Source organism: Moschus berezovskii, chromosome 17 (assembly GCF_049115385.1).
Source record: "Moschus berezovskii isolate FMDL1 chromosome 17, NW_MosBer_1.0, whole genome shotgun sequence".
Lineage (NCBI taxonomy): Eukaryota > Metazoa > Chordata > Mammalia > Artiodactyla > Moschidae > Moschus > Moschus berezovskii.
The window spans coordinates 10698484-10721399 of record NC_142476.1 but is presented as its reverse complement, the minus strand read 5'-3'; the positions used below and the strand labels follow the sequence as shown (position 1 = coordinate 10721399).

The 22916-nt window shown below is 38.6% G+C and overlaps 1 protein-coding gene across 5 annotated transcripts in view; it reads left to right on the top strand.

Moving 5' to 3' along the window:
• Positions 1-22221, top strand: part of LOC148775060 (uncharacterized) — a 237036-nt gene extending 214815 nt beyond the window's left edge. Inside the window, exons 5-8 of one of the 5 annotated variants that reach the window (XR_016039441.1) lie at positions 569-796; positions 1988-3923; positions 14761-14890; positions 20883-22221. The gene's annotated coding sequence lies outside the window, so the exon portion shown is untranslated. Of the gene's footprint in view, positions 1-568; positions 797-1987; positions 4606-14760; positions 14891-20882 lie in introns of those variants that run through there. The other 4 variants (XR_016039446.1, XR_016039445.1, XM_088844975.1 and 1 more) reach the window with 4 other exon arrangements.
• The last annotated feature ends 695 nt before the right edge of the window (positions 22222-22916 follow it).

The window sequence follows — 22916 nt, the reverse complement described above, 5'->3', positions numbered from 1 at the left end:
CATTGTTCCATGTCTGGTTAGAATTGTTGCTTCTTGAATTTCATACAGATTTCTCAGGAGGTAGGTAAGGTGGTCTGGTATTCCCATCTCTTTAAGAATTTTTCACAGTTTGTTGTGATCCACACAGTCCGAAGCTTTAACATAGTCAGTAAAGTGATAAGGGCATAGTGGAGAATAATTTAACATCACTACCTCAATAATGCTTTATTAAATCCCTAAACTCTTCCACTTCTTGCTTTGAAGTGTTTAGTTTTAAACATAATTTGATGCTGACCGAGTGATGCTTTGCATTGAAGGACAGGCCTAATCAATTCAGTTTAAATAGGGAGGTTGTGAGCTAAACACATAATAGAACTATTAGTCTAGCATTTACCAAAGTGAGAAAGATCTGAATGGGGCCCATGTTTACAGGATGCTAAAGAATATCCAGGATATCAGGACCTAATTCCCATGACCTATGAATATCACCTTATATGACAAAAAGATGGGATGATTTGTAAGGATTTTGAGATGGTACATTATGCTAGATGATACACTGCCCTAAATGCAGTCACATGTGTTCTTATAGGAAAGAAGTAGAGGGATGTGAACATAGAAGAGGAAAAAACACACAGGAACACCATGTGTCCATGGAGGCAGGCCTGGGTGAGACGAATGTAAGTCACAGAAGCTGGCAGCCCCCTAGAAGCTGGAAGAGAAAGCCCATTCTCCCTGGAGCTTGCTGAGGGAGCACCGCCCTGCTAACACTGCGTTTCCAAGTGATGATGCCGAATTTGAACATCCTACACCCAGCACTGTGAGAGAATGTATTTCTTTTGTTTTCCATCAAGTTATGGTCATCCATCACAGCAGTCTCCATGACTAGCACAGTGCTCTTGATTGTTCACAGATTAGTGGGACTGACTCCCAACTATCCCTGGTGCAGGAGAAGAAAACCACCAGATGTGTGTCCCGTGAGCTGGAAGACCAGCATGGAGTATCCATACATGTGACATCTGAGGGACTTCGGAGGTTGCAGAGTGTTCACAAGAGTGGCATAGAGTGGGAAAGGGGTGTTCCAAGTGTATCGCATACATGAGGTGGAAAAAGATGGCTGAAAAGTCAGATAAGCATTAGTGTTAGTCGCTCAGTCATGTCTGACCCTTGAGACCCCATGGACTGTGTCCCGCCAAGCAAGAATACTAGAGTGGGTAGCCAGTTTCTCCAGGGGATCTTCCCAACCCACCGGTTGAACCTAGGTCTCAGTTTGTATTGATTTCCAAAACACTCGTTAGTGAAAGGTAACTAGACAAGCTTCAAAACCACATTAATTTTAGATGTGTATGTTAACAGTAGATTTTTGTTAATGGTATAACTATGTGGTGAGTATAAATGAGTCATCATATTAAATTAACTGTTGAGTGAATGAACTTGCTCAGTCATGTCCGACTCTTTGAGACCCCATGGACTATAGCCTACCAGGCCCCTCTGTCCATGGGATTTTCCAGGCAGGAATATTGGAGTGGATTGCCAATCTATTTAATTGCTTTTTGTACAGTTCATGAGCTACCCTGGTGGCTCAGTGCTAAAGAATCTGCCTGCAATGCAGGAGACACCAATTCAATCCCTGGGTTGAGAAGGAAATGGCAACCCACTCCAATATTCTTGCCTGGGAAATCCCATGGACAGAGGAACCTAGCAGGCTACAGTCCATGGGGTCACAAGATTTGGGCACAACTTAGTGACTAAACTACCACCATCATAGTTCATGCATTTGAAGTTTTTCCCTGAGTTAAAATACTAATTCAGGTATTTTGGTGAAGAGAAATATTTCTAATAGAATAATGCACATTAAAAAAATACAGCAAATATTTTTTTGTTTTGTTTTATTTTAAAAAAAATATATATATATATATATACAGCAAATATTTTGAATCCTAGACTATGCAGACTAGGTAAGTATTACCATTTTGATAAAAATGACTCAACCACTCTCATGTCTTTTCAGTTTTGAAGGAATTTTCTCTCGCAGAGGAAGAATATCTGCCATGATATTGAAATATGAAGAGACATATCCTTTAGGGAAGAGTGGAAACTGATACCAGTGTTTGTAGTGTTTGACTGAGTGGCCAAGGTAATGATAGACAAGGTTGAGGTAATGTGGAGCAATATTGAGAAGATCTTCTCTGGGACCTGAAGAGTTTAGAGGCAATTTACCTAGGATGCAATATAGGAGAAAATCTAGTGGAAGAGTAAGCATGGAATGCAAAGGAAGCTAAACTAGGAAATGATTTTAGACAAGAGAAAACACAAGCCTGAAGTAACAGCAATGCCACAAAAAGGAAATCTAACATTTCGTGCACAGGCTTCATTTTGAGCACCCCGTGGAATGACTAAATGAGGCAGCAAATTCATATCCTCCTTTCTTCCCTCAAATGGATTTGACAATACTGACATCTGCAGGTTTGACTATCTCAAGTATTTAAAATGTCATTATGTTTATCTGTAATATTTCATATGCAGAAATATACAAAGGAACAGAACTCTGAATGACACCCTAGTGCAGAGAAACAAAAATGAAAGCTTTTACTATTTTCATCAAATTTATGAGCTATCTCCATGTTTTTCAGATAATTTTGATTCCTGCAGTAGTTAGCAGAAGTCAAAAATTGCATTTCATTATAAGGCAGTCTGGGTAAAACGGAAACTCCTGCCACATAAAAATTGTGTCATACTGATACACATATAAGTGGAAACTTAAATTTTTGTGATTACTAACTCATTGCCAGCGAATATAGTTTTGTGTAAAGAAAATATAAAAAACTTGATCCAAGACTGAAGCAGGAAAAAATAGAAAAGATGAGCAGACCAATCACAACTACTGAAATTGAAACTGTGATTAAAATTTTCCAAAAAAATTCAGAATCATCAATTGAATTCTGTCAAGCATTTAGAGAAGAGTTAACACTTATCCTTTTGAAATACTTCCAAAAATTGCAAAAGAAGGAACACTCCCAGTGTGTGCTGTCCTCAAAATTTTGGATATCATTTCTTATGGCCTGTGTGCTTTGGTCATACTCTAAATTATGGAAGTGCTACTTATCTTTTGGTGGTGTTGATGGTGAATTTGTCTTATTTCCTTTAATAGTAGAACAAAATAAATTTCTTATCTTGCAGCATTGTAAAAAAAAAAAAAGGAACACTCCCAAACTCATTCTACAAGACCACCATCACCCTGATACCAAAGCCAGACAAAAATACCACAAAAAAAGAAAATTACAGGCCAACATAAATGATGGGCAGAGATGCAAAAATACTCAACAAAATACTAACAAACCAAATCCACCAGTATATTGAGACATACACCATGATCAAATGGAACTTATTTCAGGGATGCAAAGATTCTTTAATATTGGCAAATCAATGTGATATACCACATTAACAAACTGAGAATAAAAGCTATATGCTGAGAATAAAAACTATATGCTCGTCTCAGAAGATGCAGAAAAAGCTGCGATAATCTTCAACACTGATTTGTGATAATAACTCTCCAGAAAGTGGGGATAGAGGGAAAATACCTCAACATAATAAAGACCATATGTATCAAACCCACAGCAAACATCCCACTCAGTGGTGAAAAGCAGAAAGCACTTGCTCTAAGATCAGGACCAAGAGAAAGAAGCTCACTGTCACCATTTTTATTCCACACAATTATGGAAGTTCTAGCCATGGAAATCATAGAAGAAAAAGAAATGAAAGGTATCCAAACTGAAAAAGAAGAAGTAAAACTGTCACTGTTTGCAAGTTGACATGATTCTATACATAGAAAATCCTAAAGATGCCACCAGAGCTCATCAATGAATTCAGTAAAGTTGCAGAATACAAAATTAGTGCACACTGACGGAAGAAGCAACTGACCTGGCAAGTTACAAGTACTGCCTAAAGTAAGTTACGGGTAAGGTATTTTGAAAAACTTAAAATGTATTTTTCATGTGCCCCAAAAGTATTAAATAGAAGAGTTTATATTTATTGGTTTTAGCTCATAACAATTGCTTTACCCTATGGAAAAGAAGTTTAAATTTCTCAGTCAATAAAAAATGTGCAGTTTTTCAGTTTAAAGCATTTGTATAACTATATAACTATATTTTTATACCAGCTTTGAAAAGACTATAAGGAAACTAGATTAGCAATTACTATATTAGAGATTTTTATACTTTTCAAGACATGGTATATATTTCAAATATTTATCTTATTGTTATATAATCATGTAATCATATAATGTGAGAGTATCCATAAAGTAGATCAAATATAAGTTAGGGTCAGAAACTATCTTCAGGTTTAACTGTCCAAGAGGCTATTATAAGCAACTTTCTAGTGACAGTGAAATTTACATTAGTGGTTTTTAATATAAATATTAAAGAGGATAATGTCTAATATTAGGTATAAAGATTTCACAATTGAAATGACATCTGTGGAAGAAAAATGAGTCACCTTCTTTTTATATATACAGTATCCTTGAAGCCAAGACTGTCTACTTTTCTGTGTATTCCGAGAGTTTAGCATATTCTCTATTATATCAGATTTGCTGGAAAAATGTTTAAGAAAAGAATAAATGAGCATTATGAAGTTACTGGCTAGTCACTTTTCCCAAACAAAGAATCTATTTTCCATGGAGTTACCATTTCAATGAGCAAGAAAGCAAGATTTGACACAGATTGATATGCTCTGCAGTATCATATTTCATGCTTATAGGGTGAGGTTTCATAACAACATGCAATGGAAGAATTCTGGTCACAACATCTCCTGCATATATTTTCTTCTAAGCATTTTCCATAAATTAGGAGAAATACATGAGTGTTCAGGGTTTCAAAAAGATTCCTGTTTTCTAGGAATTAAGTATAATTTACATATTAATTATAATTTAGATATTACAATAAAATTTGGTTGACCTTTGCCTTTTTTTAAACATTTGCTTTCACCTGCGGACTTACAAATATTATTAGAGAGGTTGCATAAGCTTTTAACCTTATGTTCATTAAAGTAAGTGTTTATGCACCAAAGATGGCTAGTAGATAAGGAAAACTTCCTGTTATCACATCAGTTCCTTAATATAACACATATATTATTTTTCCCTATTTTGACTCAGAATAACTTTCCATTTTCTTTTTGGCATCATAGCAGCCAATTATTTGTATTATTTAGAGGAACGATCATATTGCTTTTTAAATCATATTGAAGGTAAATATTGATATCATCTGAGCCACTGTTTAGAGGAAGAAATTTCACCCTTGACCCCCTTGAGCCCTGGTGGCTGGATAAGAAATTAAATTGACACAAGACAGATTAACAGGAGAAAAAGAAACATTTTACTCATGCCCACAGAAGTCTCATAGAATGAGGGCCTAAGATGTGGTTGGAATAGCTTATACACTTTTAGACAAAGAAACAATAAATTTGTAAGAATTAATAGGACAAAGAAACTTCAGTGTTGGGTGTTTAATTAATGAAGAATCTAAATGGAGTTTGGGGCTGGAGTGATAAATTCAAGTCACCTGGTTTGTCTTTATGAGCTCCGTGGCCCTGATTTCCTATCTTTCATGATAAGGATGCCCTCTTACTTCCAAACACAAAAACTGCACTTTTCACATAAGAGATTCATTTTCTGCCTTCAATGAGACAGAAATGAACATCAAGGTGTCCCTCTTACATTGGCCATTTCTTAAGTAACTTTAAAATAATCAGTATGCCACTGAAGCACGTTTTGGGATGGCCAACCCTGGGCCTAGACACCACCTTTTTTTTTTTTTTTAACAAATATGCAGTGATCAGACACATTTTGACTCTCGGAATCTGAATTCCTGGAGGTGGGACTTAGAAATTACCTTTGAACCAAGAGACTGTCATACAGAGTGAAGTAAGTCAGAAAGAGAAAAAAAAATACTGTATATTAAGCATATATATATAGAGAGAACCTAGAAAAATGGTACAGATGAATCTATTTGCAGGGCAGGAATAGAGGCGTAGATGTAGAGAATGGATACATGTGGACACAGAAGGCAGCTGCTGCTGCTGCTAAGTTGCTTCAGTCTTGTCTGACTCGGTGCGACCCCAAAAACGGCAGCCCACCAGGTCCCCCATCCCTGGGATTCTCCAGGCAAGAACACTGGAGTGGGTTGCCATTTCCTTCTCCAATGCATGAAAGTGAAGTCGCTCAGTCATGTCCGACTCTTCACGACCCCATGGACTGCAGCCCACCAGGCTCCTCCGGCCATGGGATTTTCCAAGCAAGAGCACTGGATTGGGGTGCCATTGCCTTCTCCACAGAGGGCAGAGGGGTGAGGATCTGGGAGACTGGGATTGACGTATGTGCACTACCTTGTGTGAAACAGCTAGTGGGAAGCTGCTGTATAGCACAGGGAGCTCAGCTCAGTGCTCTGTGATGACCTGGAGGGGTGGAGTTGGGTGGGTGGGAGGTCAAAGAGGGAGGGGATATATACATACGGCTGACTCACTTTGTTGTACAACGAAAACTAACACAAGGTTTAAAGCAACTATACTCCAATAGAAAATAGATAAAGTAATAAAATACAATCCCCTTTTTTCAACCTCCAAAAAAAAGAAAATTACATCTTAATTTACTACTAGAGATTCATAACTGCTGCTATTGGAGCAGCTCAGGCCCACTTCACTCCTGCCCATGATTTTGAGGAGGAAGAAAACCTTTATCATGATTCAAGGACATAATTAGTACACTGCAGTAAGGATGTTAATGGGCTAAGTGAAGGAATTATAAATAGATTTAACCTGAGACGAGCCATCTCTTAGTCTCTCCTCTGAGATGTCTTCCTCTTTCAAGTGCATTCCTCTTTCTGTTGGTTCTTTTTTCTTCATCTTCTCATGCACCCTGTACAATAAAGCATGTCTTATGATACCCATCCTTCTGAAAGGATTTCCTTCAACTGAATTTTGTATCTTGTAGCAAAACTAGGTGGGGCCCATAAGAAAAGAAGGCTTAGATGGCAAACTATTGGGTTGGTCAAAGGGTCATTTGGGTTTCTCCATAAGATGTTACAGAAAAACCAAAATGAACTTTTAAATCAACCTAGTAACTTCTTTTCTAGAATTTTTTATGAAGAAATGTTTTAATTTTTGTTGGGTTCATCTTACTATCATTGCTAACCACTCATCCATCCACTCAACAAGTTTTATTACGTTGTTACCGTATGTCAGAAGCACTGATGAATGGGTCCTTAAAGTGGCCAGTTCTTACAGGTATAGTCCCATGGAGGTATTGTAATGTGAGCAAGTCATAAGATGATATAGAATATTTCAGTTCTTAACATCCCTAGGAGGAAAAAAAAATAAGCAGGTCATTGGGGATTGGAGTTTAGAAAGTTTAAAAATGTAAAAGAGCAAATCATGAAGCTTTTAGGAAAAGAGCAGTCTAGGCAGAAGTTAAGGTGCCTCTGAAAGTAGACATCCTGGAATGGGAAGTAACATGGGCCTTAGAAAGCATCGCTACGAACAAAGGTAGTGGAGGTGATGGAATTCCAGTTGAGCTCTTTCAAAACCTGAAAGGTGATGCTGTGAAAGTGCTGCACTCAACATGCCAGCAAATTTGGAAAACTCAGCAGTGGCCACAGGACTGGAAAAGGTCAGTTTTCATTCCAATCCCAAAGAAAGGCAATGCCAAAGAATGCTCAAACTACCGCACAATTGCACTCATCTCACACGCTAGTAAAATAATGCTCAAAATTCTCCAAGCCAGGCTTCAGCAATACGTGAACCACGAACTTCCAGATGTTCAAGCTGGTTTTAGAAAGGCAGGGGAACCAGAGATCAAATTGCCAACATGTGCTGGATCATGGAAAAAGCGAGAGAGTTCCAGAAAAACATCTATTTCTGCCTTATTGACTATGCCAAAGCCTTTGACTGTATGGATCACAATAAACAGTGGAAAATTCTGAAAGAAATGTGCATACCAGACCACCTGACCTGCCCCTCAAGAAACCTGTATGCATGTCAGGAAGCAATAGTTAGAACTGTACATGGAACAACAGACTGGTTCCAAATAGGAAAAGGAGTATGTCAAGGCTGTATACTGTCACCCTGCTTATTTAACTTATATGCAGGGTACATCATGAGAAATACTGGGCTGGAAGAAGCACAAGCTGGAATCAAGATTGCCTGGAGAAATATCAATAACCTCAGATATGCAGATGACACCACCGTTATGGCAGAAAGTGAAGAGTAACTAAAAAGCCTCTTGATGAAAGTGAAAGAGAAGAGTGAAAAAGTTGGCTTAAAACTCAACACTCTGAAAACTAAGATCATGGCATCTGGTCCCATCCCTTCATGGGAAATAGATGGGGAAACAGTGTCAGACTTCATTTTTTGGGGCTCCAAGATCACTGCAGATGGTGATTGCAGCCATGTAATTAAAAGATGCATACTCCTTGGAATGAAGGTTGTGACCAACCTGGAGAGCATATTAAAAAGCATAGACATTACTTTGCCAACAAAGGTCCGTCTAGTCAAGGCTATGGTTTTTCCAGTGGCCATGTATGGATGAGAGAGTTGGACTGTGAAGAAAGCTGAGCGCCGAAGAATTGATGCTTTTGAACTGTGGTGTTGGAGAAGACGCTTGAGAGTCCCTTGGACTGCAAGGAGATCCAACGAGTCCATCCTAAAGGAGTTCAGTCCTGGGTGTTCATTGGAAGGACTGATGCTAAAGCTGAAACTCCAATACTTTGGCCACCTGATGGGAAGAGTTGAAACATTTGGAAAGACCCTGATGCTGGGAGGGATTGGAGGCAGGAGCAGAAGGGGATGACAGAGGATGAGATGACAGGATGGCATCCCCAACTTTTGGACATAAGTTTGGGTAAACTCTGGTAGTTGGTGATGGACATGGAGGCCTGGCGTGCTGCGATTCATGGGGTCGTAAAGAGTCGGACTCGACTGAGTGACTGAACTGAACTGAATGTTGCTTTCTGCCCTGCCCCCAAATAAATACATTTAAGTTCTACAAAGTCAAAGACTTAGTTTTTGGCTCACTACTGTATACACAATACCTAGAACTGTGCCAGTAGATAGTCAGGGCTCAAAATATTTTTGTGGTTGGAATAAATGTAACAGTTGCTTATCCAGAAGGTAACACAGTTGTTTTCATTCATATTATTCTTCAGTGAACCATCATCCCAAGCATTGTGTTTACAAGTCAAAGGGATTTATGAAGACTATTAAAGTGATTTAGATGATCACTTCAACCCAAATTCTACTTAACCTTCAATTAGAAAGATTAATATTTAGATGAGAGAGAAATCATCTATTTTCCTGTCCTCTTATACTTTACTTAAAAATTATTTAAGCAAATAAGTAAGAAACATTAAAATTAATTATTTTATCATTTTACTGTAAATAGTTTTGAAAGTAATTAAGATTTTTATGTTTTGGTTTCAAATTTACCCATGTAGTTACTTTGAATCTTCTCAGTATTTTTATGAAACTGTACATAAACTTTTATGGTTTTTTTAAAAAAATCTGATTGCAAACATTGCATGACTTTCTTTTTAAAAAATCAATTAAAGAATTATAAAATACTAAAAAGTCAAGGATGCATAAAACCTACCGCTGCAAATAATGAAAACTAGCCACACAGGTCCAGTGATCTCCAGTGACTGTTTCTGGAAGCTGTTCTGAGATCAAAGTTGGAGCTCATTCAGATCACTATAGCTTCTAAATAATAATATAGTGCCAGACTGGTTGCACTCAGGGCTCACAACCTCAACTATAACATCAGTGCCAGCCTCCCCTATGTAAACAGTCAGACCATTGTGTTTAAACATAGATGCCACCAAAGGCCTCCACTTCCCTCAACATGTTCTCATCGTAAGGACTTGGAGTTTATCTTTCCAGAGGACATGAATTAGAAGATTTCCATCCCATTATGGAGGCTCCATGAATATTGAAGGAAGAGCTCTGGGGACTTCCCGGGTGGTTCAGTTGTTAGGAATCTGTGCTTCCACTGCAGGGGATTAGGGTTCGATCCCTGGTCAGGGAGCTAAGATACAAAAAGTCACACAGCATAGCCAAAAAATAAATAAATAAAAATTAAATAAAGCTCTGTTTACAGGTCTTCTTAATTATATTCTTCTAATGACATGAGGGAGCAAGTGGAGAGAGGCACTGTGTGTCCATAAAGACCAGACCAGAGCCAGGTCCACCCTTTCCTTATACAGAGCAATTGCTGAACGGCTTTTTTTCCCTAACTGTGCACTGTTTAGTTTTGTTTTTTTTGCTGGAAAAGACATTTGAACTATTATGATTTCAAGATTAACCCAGTGCCTTAAATTCTTATAATGTTTCTGTAAGAAATACAAGTTACTAAAAAGAAAAAAGTCTGCCAAGTTAAAGAGAGTCATTGTTTTGTGTGGGGTGTGAAATCACACATTAAAGAAGAACTTAGTGATTAAAGTGTGGATTTGGAAGTTCTGATGCCCTGGATTCATTTCTGCTGTGTTGGTTTTGGTAGCATACTGGGAATGATGTCAATTCTTAATCTCTGAAGAAGATTTAGCTTCGGGACCAGGGACCAGGCTTGATCACTAAAGAGCTTTTGTATAAAAGAGTTTTGTTAAAGTATAAAAAGGGACAGAGAGAGCTTCTGACATGGACATCAGGAGGGGGATGGAGAGTGCCCCCCTGGCTAGTTTAACCTAGGAAGTTGTATGCTTTTTAACTGGTTATTACAATAAATCAAAATACTACCTCAAGGTTGTAAAGATCTTACCAGACTCACTCCCACAATTTACATTTTAAGAAAACAAGATTCAGTTCGGTTCAGTTCAGTCGCTCAGTCGTGTCTGACTCTTTGCGACCCCATGAATCACAGCACGCCAGGCCTCCCTGTCATCACCAACTCCCGGAGTTTTCTCAAACCCGCCTCCATCGAGTCAGTGATGCCATCCAACCATCTCATTCTCTGTCGTCCCCTTCTCCTCCTGCCCCCAATCCCTCCCAGCATCAGAGTCTTTTCCAGTGAGTCAACTCTTCGCATGAGGTGGCCAAAGTATTGGAGCTTCAGCTTTAGCATCAGTTCTTCCAAAGAACACCAAGACTGATTTCCTTTAGAGTGGACTGGTTGGATCTCCTTGCAGTCTAAGGGACTCTCAAGAGTCTTCTCCAACACCACAGTTCAAAAACATCAATTCTTCAATGATCAGCTTTCTTCACAGTCCAACTCTCTCATACATGACCACTGGAAAAACCATAGTCTTGACTAGACGGACCTTGGTTGGCAAAGTAATGTCTCTGCTTTTTAATATACTATCTAGGTTGGTCATAAACTTCCTTCCAAGGAAGGAAGCGTCTTTTAATTTCATGGCTGCAATCAGCATCCGCAGTGATTTTCGAGCCCCCCAAAATAAAGTCTGACACTGTTTCCACTGTTTCCCCATCTATTTCCCATGAAGTGATGGGACCAGATGCCATGATCTTAGTTTTCTGAATGTTTAGAACTTAACAATAGAAAGATTTCACCAGACCCACCACATAATATACATTTTAAGATAACAGGATTAGTCAGAAGGTTTTCAAGAAGGATACATTGCTGTTATATAATCCTCACTAAGGAATGTAGGGGGAAAAAAATTGTCCTTTCCCCCTCCTTGAGAAACCCAGACCCCTTTCTCATCCTCGGGGACCAGGGGCTTCTTTTCAACCTGCATGGGAATTGACTGTCTGTTTTTACCTGTGATCTTGAGCAAGATATAAGCTTCTAGAAACTTCAGTCCCTCTTCTTTGGAAAGAGGATCCAATAAGCATGGTTACAAATTTTTCAGAAGCTTTACACCAAATAGGCAGTTATTTTAAAACTTCTTTTCAGGAACTGTATACAATAAAATCTATAAAAGTTATTTGTGTGCATGGACAAAGAAAAGATCATAGCCAGTAATGATTGTGTGATCAGTTCCATTCACTCTCAAAGGAAGAATGGGTAAAGTGATTGTGAAGATGATCAAGATGGTAGTATAAGCTATAAAATGTAATTGAATAGAGATATTACTTTTATCATAATTACATTTTAATCAAACTTAGGACTTTGCAGTCACACACCCAATGCTTGGAAATACCGGTTTTCATATATTGTTTGCTCTTTTTAAAAATTAATTAGAGCCTTTATTCAAAAAAAATAATTTCTTGCTGACCACCTGTGTTTCAATAACAGAGCAAAAGACTATGTGGACACGATAATTCTCATAAATTAAACCAGAGTCTGGTTTACTAAAGGAATAACACACTCTCAAACATATTCCAAAACCACTCACACTTACATATTGTTGCCACGTATCTAAAAACACTTTCTGGGCCCCAGAAATAAAAGTTAAAGACACAGAATAATGGTGCAGGAAGAAAGGAGATTTTTCCTTGGTTTTCCTTCAACCAGAAGAGAAGGGGAAAAATCAGCAGATGGAGTAGAAGCTGACTGAACTTGGAAAACCAGGCAAGTAGGTGATTCTCAGATCACTCTCTGCCTACATATGTTATTTCCATTTCACAGTAACTACAACTTCTTCCAGGCTGACACTGGCAAGAATCCCAACCACAGGTTCAGCATAACTGCTCTGGAGTTCCAGACGTACCTAGGGGACTTTATCTCTCTCTAAGAAGACTTTCGATGCCAGAGAGGGAGACTACAGACAGGAATCATCTAGTACACCCACCCATGACTACACACAAAATGCGCCAAGCCATCCAGCCACCATTTGGGATCTGACATTTACTGTGTGCCAGGAATAGAACCTTTTGGTCCACTCTACCATTTGTAGACTGAGTCATCCTATCAACTTTGTGCTTTCCCCCGCCCAGAAAACAGACTTCTTCATAAAATGGTAACTCTCAAGACAAACATTTCATGATGGACCTAGAAAAAGTCTCATCAAAAATGATCTGTGACATTTTGGTCCTGTGCTTTTGTGTATCGCCTAAGGCACCATTTGCTATTGACTTTGTAAATCAAGGGACAGTGAGTATATAAAAATTCAGAAAGAAACATATCTGTTAAACACCTTCACATATTATTTGGCTCCACATTTATAAATCTCTGCATTTGTAAATAATAAAATCAAGATATACAAGGTTTTCTTAAATAATTTTTAGTAAAAAGTAAAAATATTAGCAGACATAAAAGTTTGGCTTGATGATTTTGTGACCTTAATATAAAACAATTTCAGTATTTTATTTCATATATATGATTTATTGATTAAAAGCAGAAACCTGGAATTCAACCTCCAGAACTAGAATTTTAATTCTGTCCATTTTCTAGAATTTTAGATTTTTGTTCTTCAAACAATTACTAAAAGAAAGATACTGTGCCAGTTACCTTGTCTCGAAAGATGACACTCCTTACAGATAAATAAGCATATGAATATGTATAATTCAAAATAAAGATTTAGAAATTAATAAAAAATATGTGGGGCATCCCTGGTGGTCCAGTGGTCAAAAATCTGCCTTCCATTGTAGGGGATGCCTGTCCGATTCCTGGTCAAGGAACTAAGATCCCATATGCCTGCCATGGGGCAACTAATCTTCCATGCCACAACTAGAAAGCCCACACTATGCAACTGCTGAGTCTGTGCCGCCAAAAAAAAAAATACCGAGCTGAAAGTCACTCGGTGGTGTCTGACTCTTTGCGACCCCATGGGCTATACAGTTCATGGAATTCTCCAGGCCAGAATACTGGACTGGGTAGCCTTTCCTTTCTCCAGGGGATATTCCCAACCCAGGGATCGAACCTAGGTCTCTCATGTTGCAGGTGGATTCTTAGCCAGATGAGCCACAAAGGAAATCCAAAAATACTGGAGAGGATGGCCTAGCCCTTCTTCAGGGGAATCTTCCTGACCCAGGAATCGATCCTGGGTCTCCTGCATTGCAGGTGGATTCTTTGCCAACTGAGCTATCAGGGAAGCTCTGATATTGTATAGAAAGGAACATTAGATACAACAGGCCTCCTTCTAAACCAGACATTGATATCTCTCTCTCTCTTTCTGAAAGTCGTTCAGTTGTGTCCGACACCTTGCGGACCCCATTCCCTGGAATTCTCAGGGAGTATAGCAGCTGCTTGTAAAATGTGACAGTCTGTTCCTCTTAAGAGAGGAGCAGAAAAACCTCATAAAAAGCAGAAAATCACATAAATGGAATTTCTTTTAGCACACACACACACTGAGACAGACACATAGAGGCACACACACACTGAGAGAGAGACACACAGAGAGACACACACAGAGAGACACACACACTGAGACACAGACACGCACACTGAGAGAGAGACACACACTGATAGACACACACTGAGAGACACACAAACAGAGAGACACATACTGAGAGAGACACACACTGAGAGAGAGACACACACTGAGACACACACACTGAGAGAGACACACATTGAGAGAGACACACTGATAGAGACACACACTGAGAGACACACACACACACACACACACTGAGAGACACACACACACACTGAGAGAGACACACACACTGAGAGACCCACACACTGAGAGACACACACACTGAGAGACACACACACTGAGAGAGACATACTGAGAGACACACACACTGAGAGACACACACTGATACACACACACACACACAAAATCTATGGATTGATAATGAACCTTAAGTTGAAAAGCAGGAAAAATGTAATACAGGTTTCTATAAATATACAAATATTATAGTGTTAGCATTTTCATTATTTGACTGTTTCTTATAAATTTTCAGATGCAGCACAAATCATTCAAATATTTGAGAAACTGTAAGCTCTGCGTTTTATCTTATCTGACACAACATGTAATCAGCATACATAATATTCAACATAAAATATGGAACCAGCCCTGATACATCACTGCAGGTAAGACTCACAAGTAGTTGAGCTGATTTTCAGATTAAATCTGCTGCAACCATTTCAGAATAAAGTGCCATATCTGAAATCCTAGCACATCTCTTATTTGAACTCAAAGTACTTCAAACTAAGTCACTTTTCTCTGATTAAAGCCTTGGCAACAGCCACTGAGTGCTTGCTGTTAAAGTCAATTCAGAGACTTCAAGAATTCTGCTTTTTCTAAAGTTCACTCATGATTTGACAAGTAATTCTCAATTTGAATTCAAGGGAGATCTATGACAAGAGAGATATATTTAAGGATGACTGCTTTATTTCCCTATTCATTACTTTTTGTATAAAAAGTACAAACAAGTATGGGCTTTCCTTGTAGCTCAGTTGGTAAAGAACGTGCCTGCAATGCAGGAGACCGGGGTTCAACTCCTGAGTTGGGAAGATCCCCTGGAGAAAGAAATGGCAACCCACTGTAGTATTTTTGCCTGGAGAATGCCATGGACAGAGGAGCCTGGCAGGCTACAGTCCATAGGATCATAAGAGTCAGACGTGACTTAGTGACTTAACCACCGCCATGATTCAGAGGAGTTATCAAACTGGATTTGACTTAGTCTTCTGCAGAGAACCTAAGGATGCCACCAGCAAAAGAAAGTAGCCTAGTGCGGTCCAGCACAACAGAAGCTTCTCATATTTTCTAGTATTTTCCCTTTTTGCAGAAACAACAGTCATTTCCAATACCATTTTAAGATATGGCTGATGAAGTGAGGAAATACAGGTTCTAACCTTGCTTATGGTAACTATGACAAACCTAGACAACATATTAAAAAGCAAAGACATCACTACTGAAAAAGATCCAAGTAGTCAAAGCTATGTTTTTTTCCCAGTAGCTATGTTGGGATGTGAGAGTTGGACCATAAAGAAGGCTGAGCACCGAAGAACTGATGCTTTTGAACTGTGGTGCTGGAGAAGACTCTTGAGAGTGCCTAGACTTCAGGGACATGAAGCCAGTCAATCCTAAAGAAATCAACCTTGAATATATTGGAAGGACTGATAACTAAATTTGAAGCTCCAATACTTTGGCCACCTGATGTAAAGAGCCAAGTCATTGGAAAAGACCCTAATGCTGGGAAAAATTGAAGGCAAAAGGAGAAGGGGCAGCAGAGGACAAGATGGTTAGAACATCATCCACTCAATGGCCATGATCTGAGTAAACTTCTGGTGGTAGTGAAGGACAGGGAAGCCCGGCGTGCTGCAGTCCACGGGGTGGCAGATAGTGCAATATGACTCACTTACTGAACAAAAGCAACAAACTTGCTGAAAATTCAGTATTGGAAACTAAACACTTGACTCTGAGGAGGATTCCCCATGTTGGTTAATCAGAATTTACTTTTTACTTATAAACCATGAGTTCTTTTAAGGCAGGAAACACACCAAACAAATTTAAATAGGATGTTTTGTAAAAATCAGAGATGACAACTGCAAGGATGGAAATAGGCAAATACAATTTTTCATTGTAACATGATCATGTCAGAATGATAGCCTTGGTTATCAAAAGGGTGCCACTTCTGTTTAGTACATTTTATTTAAGAAATACAGATATAGAAATGTTTCAAAACTTGCTATGTTTTAGACTGCTATCAGTGGGAAATTGGCAAGATAAAAGAAGGATGTGTTGTGTAAATCACTTAGTCATGTCCAACTCTTCGTGACACCACAGACCATTGCCTATCAGTATACTCTGTCCATGGAATTCTCCAAGAAAGAATACTGGAGTGGGTGACCATTCCCTCTCCAGGGGATCTTCCTGACCCAGGGCTTGAACCGAGGTCTTCTGCACTGTAGGCAGATTCTTTACCACTGAGCCACTGAGGAAGCCCTAAAGTAGGAATGCCATCACTAAAATAAAGTAGCACAGTTCTGTCCATCACAGCATAAGGTTCTCATATTTTCAGCTGCTTTTTAAACAGGGAGTGATTCCCTGTAGATTTCTTGTTGGAAAAGGTTGGTTTCTTAAATAATCATTGGAATATTTAAGTCATAAAGAGAATTGCTTTAGTGCATTTGAACCAGATGAATGATAAGAAATAACATCAATACGGTGTTACCATCTTATAGTCACTAGTCAACGGTTAACATCCACTGGATCATCAGAAAAGCAAGAGAGTTCCAGAGAAACATCGACTTTTGCTTTATTGACTACGACAAAGCCTTTGACTGTGTGGATCACAACAAAGTTTGGAAAATTCTTAAAGAGATGGCAACACCAGACCATGACCTGCCTCCTGAGAAATCTGTATGCAGGTCAAGAAGCAACAATTAGAACTGAAAATGGAACAACAGACTGGTTCCAAATCAGGAAAAGAATACGTCAAGGCTGTATATTGTCACTCTGCTTCTTTAACTTATATGCAGAGTACATCATGAGAAATACCAGGCTGGATGAAACACAAACTGAAATCAAGGTTGCTGGGAGAACTATCAGTAACCTCAGATATGCAGATGACACCACCCTTATGGCAGAAAGTGAAGAAGAACTAAAGAGCCTCTTGATGAAAGTGAAAGAGGAGAGTGAAAAAGTTGGCTTAAAACTCAACATTCAAAAACTAAGATCATGGCATCCGGTCCCATCACTTCATGGCAAATAGATGGGGAAGCAATGGAAACAGTGACAGACTTTATTTTTCTGGGCTCCAAAATCACTGCAGATGGTGACTTCAGCCATAAAATTAAAAGACGCTTACTCCTTGGAAGAAAAGCTATGACCAACCCAGATAGAATATTAAAAAATCAGAGACACTACTTTACCAACAAAGGTCCGTCTAGTGAAAGCTATGGTTTTTCCAGTGGTCATGTATGGATGTGAGAGTTAGACTATGAAGAAGGCTGAGCACTGAAGAATTGATGCTTTTCAAGTGTGGTGCTGGAGAAGACTCTTGAGAGTCCCTTGGACTGCAAGGAAATCCAGCCAGCCAATCCTAAAGGAAATCAGTCCTGAATATTCATTGGAAGTACTGCTACTGAAGCTGAAACTCCAATCCTTTGGCCACCTGATGCGAAGAACTGACTCATTGGAAAATATCCTGATGCTCGGAAAGACTGAAGGAGTGAGGAGAAGGGGACGACAGAGGATGAGACGCCTGGATGGCATCACCAGCGCGATGGACATGAGTTTAAGTAAGCTCCGGGAGTTGGTGATGGACAGGGAAGCCTGGCGTGCTGCAGTCCATGGGTCACAAAGAGTTGGACACAACTGAGCGACTGAACTGAACTGAGTCAACTGTAAGTCGGGTCAATTTCTCTCACTTTGTAGAAGTACTGGAACCAAGAGAGAGATAATTTCCTGAAATGGATTAAGTTTATTAAACATATCTACCTTTTTTGTAATTTGGGATTTAAAATATGCAGCAATGAAGTGCAGACAATAAAACTCAAATTGTGATTAAAACACACAATATATTTTATGCTTTAAATAGATCAAGTCATAGTGGAAAGAGAAAAAAATGTCCTATTTCCTCTCTATACCTATAACCTCTGCTCCTCAGTTTGACTCCAGATCACAGTTCAGTTCAGTTCAGTCACTCAGTCTTGTCTGATTCTTTGTGACCCCATGGACTGCAACACACCAGGCCTCCCTGTCACCAACTCCAGATCACAGTGGCAAGTTAAACCAAGGCAGTCTGATGAATATATATGCTCAGAACAAAGTGTACCTTTGTATCACTATGCCAGACTTTCACCTTTTAAGCACTTGTGGGTAAGTTTAAGAACACCTGATTTTCAAAACTTACTAAGAAATGAAGAAAGTAGAATCAGTGACTCAAAACTTGAGTGATGTTCACCACCCCATGTAGTTGAAATTTTTTTCCTTGTAATGAGAACTTTATTTATAAAATCATGATCTCCTGGTATCTCAAAACAATAGAGTCATAATAATATCAAGATTATTAAACATCCCTGGGTATATTCTCTATTCATTAAAAGAAGAATATTTGAACATGGTCTTCTTTTGGAAGCAAATGTTCCAAGTGAGATTCTTATGCTTTGTGCATATTGAGGAAAAGAAGATTCTGCACTGCTTTAAAAAATTCGATGAAACCTAAGTAATAATAACTTAAGAAATAGACATTCTAAAGTGAAAATAGTATTTGACCTGTACAACGTTTTCACATCTTCAGTATCAGGAAGAGATCATTATTCTCAGCATGGTATCATATATGTTGCAAGCTGCAGTGTCCAAAGAATTTTTTGTAGAAAGCAATTTTGTCAAATTATGTGCTTAAGAAAATTAGCCGTTTGGACAAGAAAATTTTGACGTGTGAGTTAACTTTTGGTTCTCTTGGATTCGAAATCAAAACTAAATGTGGAAAAGAGTGAAAATAATATAACTTCATATTATAATAATATAACTTCTGAGAAGCTCAAATACTTTCCTGAATGTGGAAAATATCTCAAAAGAAAACAAAATACTGCAAAATCTTTGGGATGAAGATCACTAATAATGATAACAAAAGTGTTTATTTCATTATTTTTACTATCAAAAGACATAGCAAGTTTTTAGAAATTTTAGACTTACAAGACTATCTGAAAAAATCTAGTTGTTTAAAATGAACAGTTTACGATAATCTTCACGTAATGATCAGGTTCCTAAAAATCAGCAATGTGAATTAATTTAAATTTAGTAAAAATAAAAATAACCAGAAATGAATCATAAAGGATAAAAAACCTTTCAAGTTTTTTTTTTCATATTACAGTAATACAAATCATTAAGAATACAGGAACTATATGTATAAGTTTACATGTGAAATGACAGAATGACTCACAATAATGTTATATTTAAACTCTGATGGTATTAATAGCATAATATTACAATTTACCTAAACTTATAGAGGCCTTTGGGTTTCCCTGGTCACTCAGTGGTAAAGAATTCACTTGCCAATGCAGAAGACACAGGAGATGTGGGTTTGATACCTGGGTTGGGAAGATCCCCTGGAGGTGGAAGTGGCAGCCCACTCTGGTATTCTTGCCTGGAAAACCCCATGGACAGAGGAGCCTGTGGGCTACAGCCCATGGGGTCTCAGAGTCAGACACGAATGCATGAATGCACATGTCTCTTAAAGGTTAATTCATGAAATACTCTTCCATGGGGACTGTTTCATTTTAATGGGAACCGTGATCATTGACTTTAGTCCTGGAATAAATCTGCTTGAACTCTATAGTTAGTTTCATATGTGGAAGTTCATTTTATCTTAAAAGTATCTTGTTATATATCAACAGCAGCTGTTTTAATAAGTCAGTTTTAGACATAATGAAACCGAGGCCATGGGATTTATAAGAAATAAAGACCAGGATGTGCATCCTCTTGTTTCAGTATTTTCTCCTATGTGTCAGTGACTTGTGAATTGTCTCTTTCAACCCTAGGGCTGTGAGATGATTAGATAGCATCACGAATTCAATGGACACGAATCTGAGCAAACTCCAGGAAATAGTGAAGGACAGGGGAGACTGGCATGCTGTAGTCCATGGGTTCACAAAGAGTGGGACACAACTTAGTGACAGAAGAGAACAGCAACACATTGGATACAGAGACCCTGATAAGCATGTTGTGTGTCTCTGATTATCACTGATTATAATGTAGATGTGGCTGCAAACTTGCTTTTAGATGACTGATCTATTTCAGGATGACTAGGAGTTAAAGAGTTTAGTGTTTTACTGAGATTTAAAATAAATACATTTTTAAACTTTATTTATTTTAATTGGAGGCTAATTACAATATTGTGGTGGTTTTCCCATGCATTGAAATGAATCAGCTACAAGTATACATGTGTTTTAATAAGTTTCTGTCAGCTCCAGGATTGGAACTGTGAGGATATTTTGTGATAAGTATTCATGAAAATTTCTGACAAGAAAGCTGTCACTTTGAGTCCTACCTGACTTTCAGCAGACTTAAATGATGGTATTGTTTATTCATATTTCATTTATTCTTTATATTTCACTGCCTTTACACATTCAGGGAATCACACAATTGACTTGCCCTGATTCAAATCCTGAAAGATGATGCTGTGAAAGTGCTGCACTCAATATGCCAGCAAATTTGGAGGACTCAGCAGTGGCCACAGGACTGGAAAAGGTCAGTCTTCATTCCAATCCCAAAGAAAGGCAATGCCAAAGAATGCTCAAACTACCGCACAATTGCACTCATCTCACACGCTAGTAAAGTCATGTTCAAAATTCTCCAAGCCACGCTTCAGCAATATGTGAACCGTGAACTCCCAGATGTTCAAGCAGGTTTTAGAAAAGGCAGGGGAACCAGAGATCAAGTTGCCAACATCCGCTTGACCATGGAGAAAGCAAGAGAGTGCCAGGAAAACATCAATTTCTGCTTCATTGACTATGCCAAAGCCTTTGACTGTGTGGATCACAATAAACTGTGGAACATTCTGAAAGAGATGGGAATACCAGACCACCTGACCTGCCTCTTGAGAAACCTGTATGCAAGTCAGGAAGCAACAGTTAGAACTGGTCATGGAACAACAGACTGGTTCCAAATAGGCAAAGGAGTACGTCAAGGTTGTATACTGTCACCCTGCTTATTTAACTTCTCTGCAGGGTGCATCATGAGGAATGCTGGGCTGGAAGAAGCACAAGCTGGAATCAAGATTGCCGGGAGAAATATCAATAACCTCAGATATGCAGATGACACCACCCTTGTGGCAGAAAGTGAAGAGGAACTAAAACGCCTCTTGATGAAAGTGAAAGAGGAGAGTGAAAAGGTTGGCTTGAAGCTCAACATTCAGAAAACGAAGATCGTGGCATCTGGTCCCATCACTTCATGGGAAATAGATGGAAAAACAGTGGAAACAGTGTCAGACTTTATTTTTGGGGGCTCCAAAATCACTGCGGATGCTGATTGCAGCCAGGAAATTAAAAGACGCTTACTCCTCGGAAGGAAAGTTATGACCAGCCTAGATAGCATATTGAAAAGCAGAGACATTACTTTGCCAACAAAGGTCTGTCTAGTCAAGGCTAGGGTTTTTCCCGTGGTCATGTATGGATGTGAGAGTTGGACTGTGAAGAAAGCTGAGTGCCGAAGAATTGATGCTTTTGAACTGTGGTGCTGGAGAAGACTCTTGAGAGTCCCTTGGACTGCAAGGAGATTCAACCAGTCCATTCTTAAGGAGATCAATCCTGGGTGTTCATTGGAAGGACTGATGCTAAAGCTGAAACTGCAATACTTTGGCCACCTCATGCGACGAGTTGACTCACTGGAAAAGACTCTGATGCTGGGAGGGATTGGGGGTGGGAGGAGACGGGGACGACAGAGATTGAGATGGCTGGATGGCATCACCGAATCAATGGACATGAGTTTGAGTGATCTCTGGGTGTTGGTGATAGACAGGGAGACCTGGCGTGCTGTGATTCATGTGGTCGCAAAGAGTCAGACACGACTGAGCAACTGAACTGAACTGATAGTGTTATACCAATATCCCTATTGCAGATTAGTTAAACATGGATAGGTATACAAATAAGAAGCTTTTGAGAAGTTTAACTGTAATTAACAATGTGTGATTTAAATAAATAGCATATAAATAAAGAAAATATGCTAAATATTACAGTGTTATATTAAATCTTATATGCATTTGTGATACATATATATGAAATGCAAATATACTCATGTATTATATGTTATGTTTGAAATTTATAATTTATATCAATAAATATCAGTTGATATAGGTTGATATAGATTTATATATATAAATTTTCATAAGTATGCATTCTTATATTCATTGTTTTGGAATTAATTCCACATTTTTTTTTATGTTCAAGAGTAAAGGAAAACTATCTGGTTTGATCTCTTTGAAGAGCAAGGGACTCTCAAGAGTCTTTTCGAACGCCACATTTTTCTAAAGCATCAGAGAGTCCCTTGGACTGGAAGGAGATCAAGAGTAAAGGAAAAATATCAAAAACCTCAGATACAGAGATGATACAACCCTATGGCAGAAAGTAAAGAGGAACTGAAGAGCCTCTTGATGAAAGTGAAAGAGGA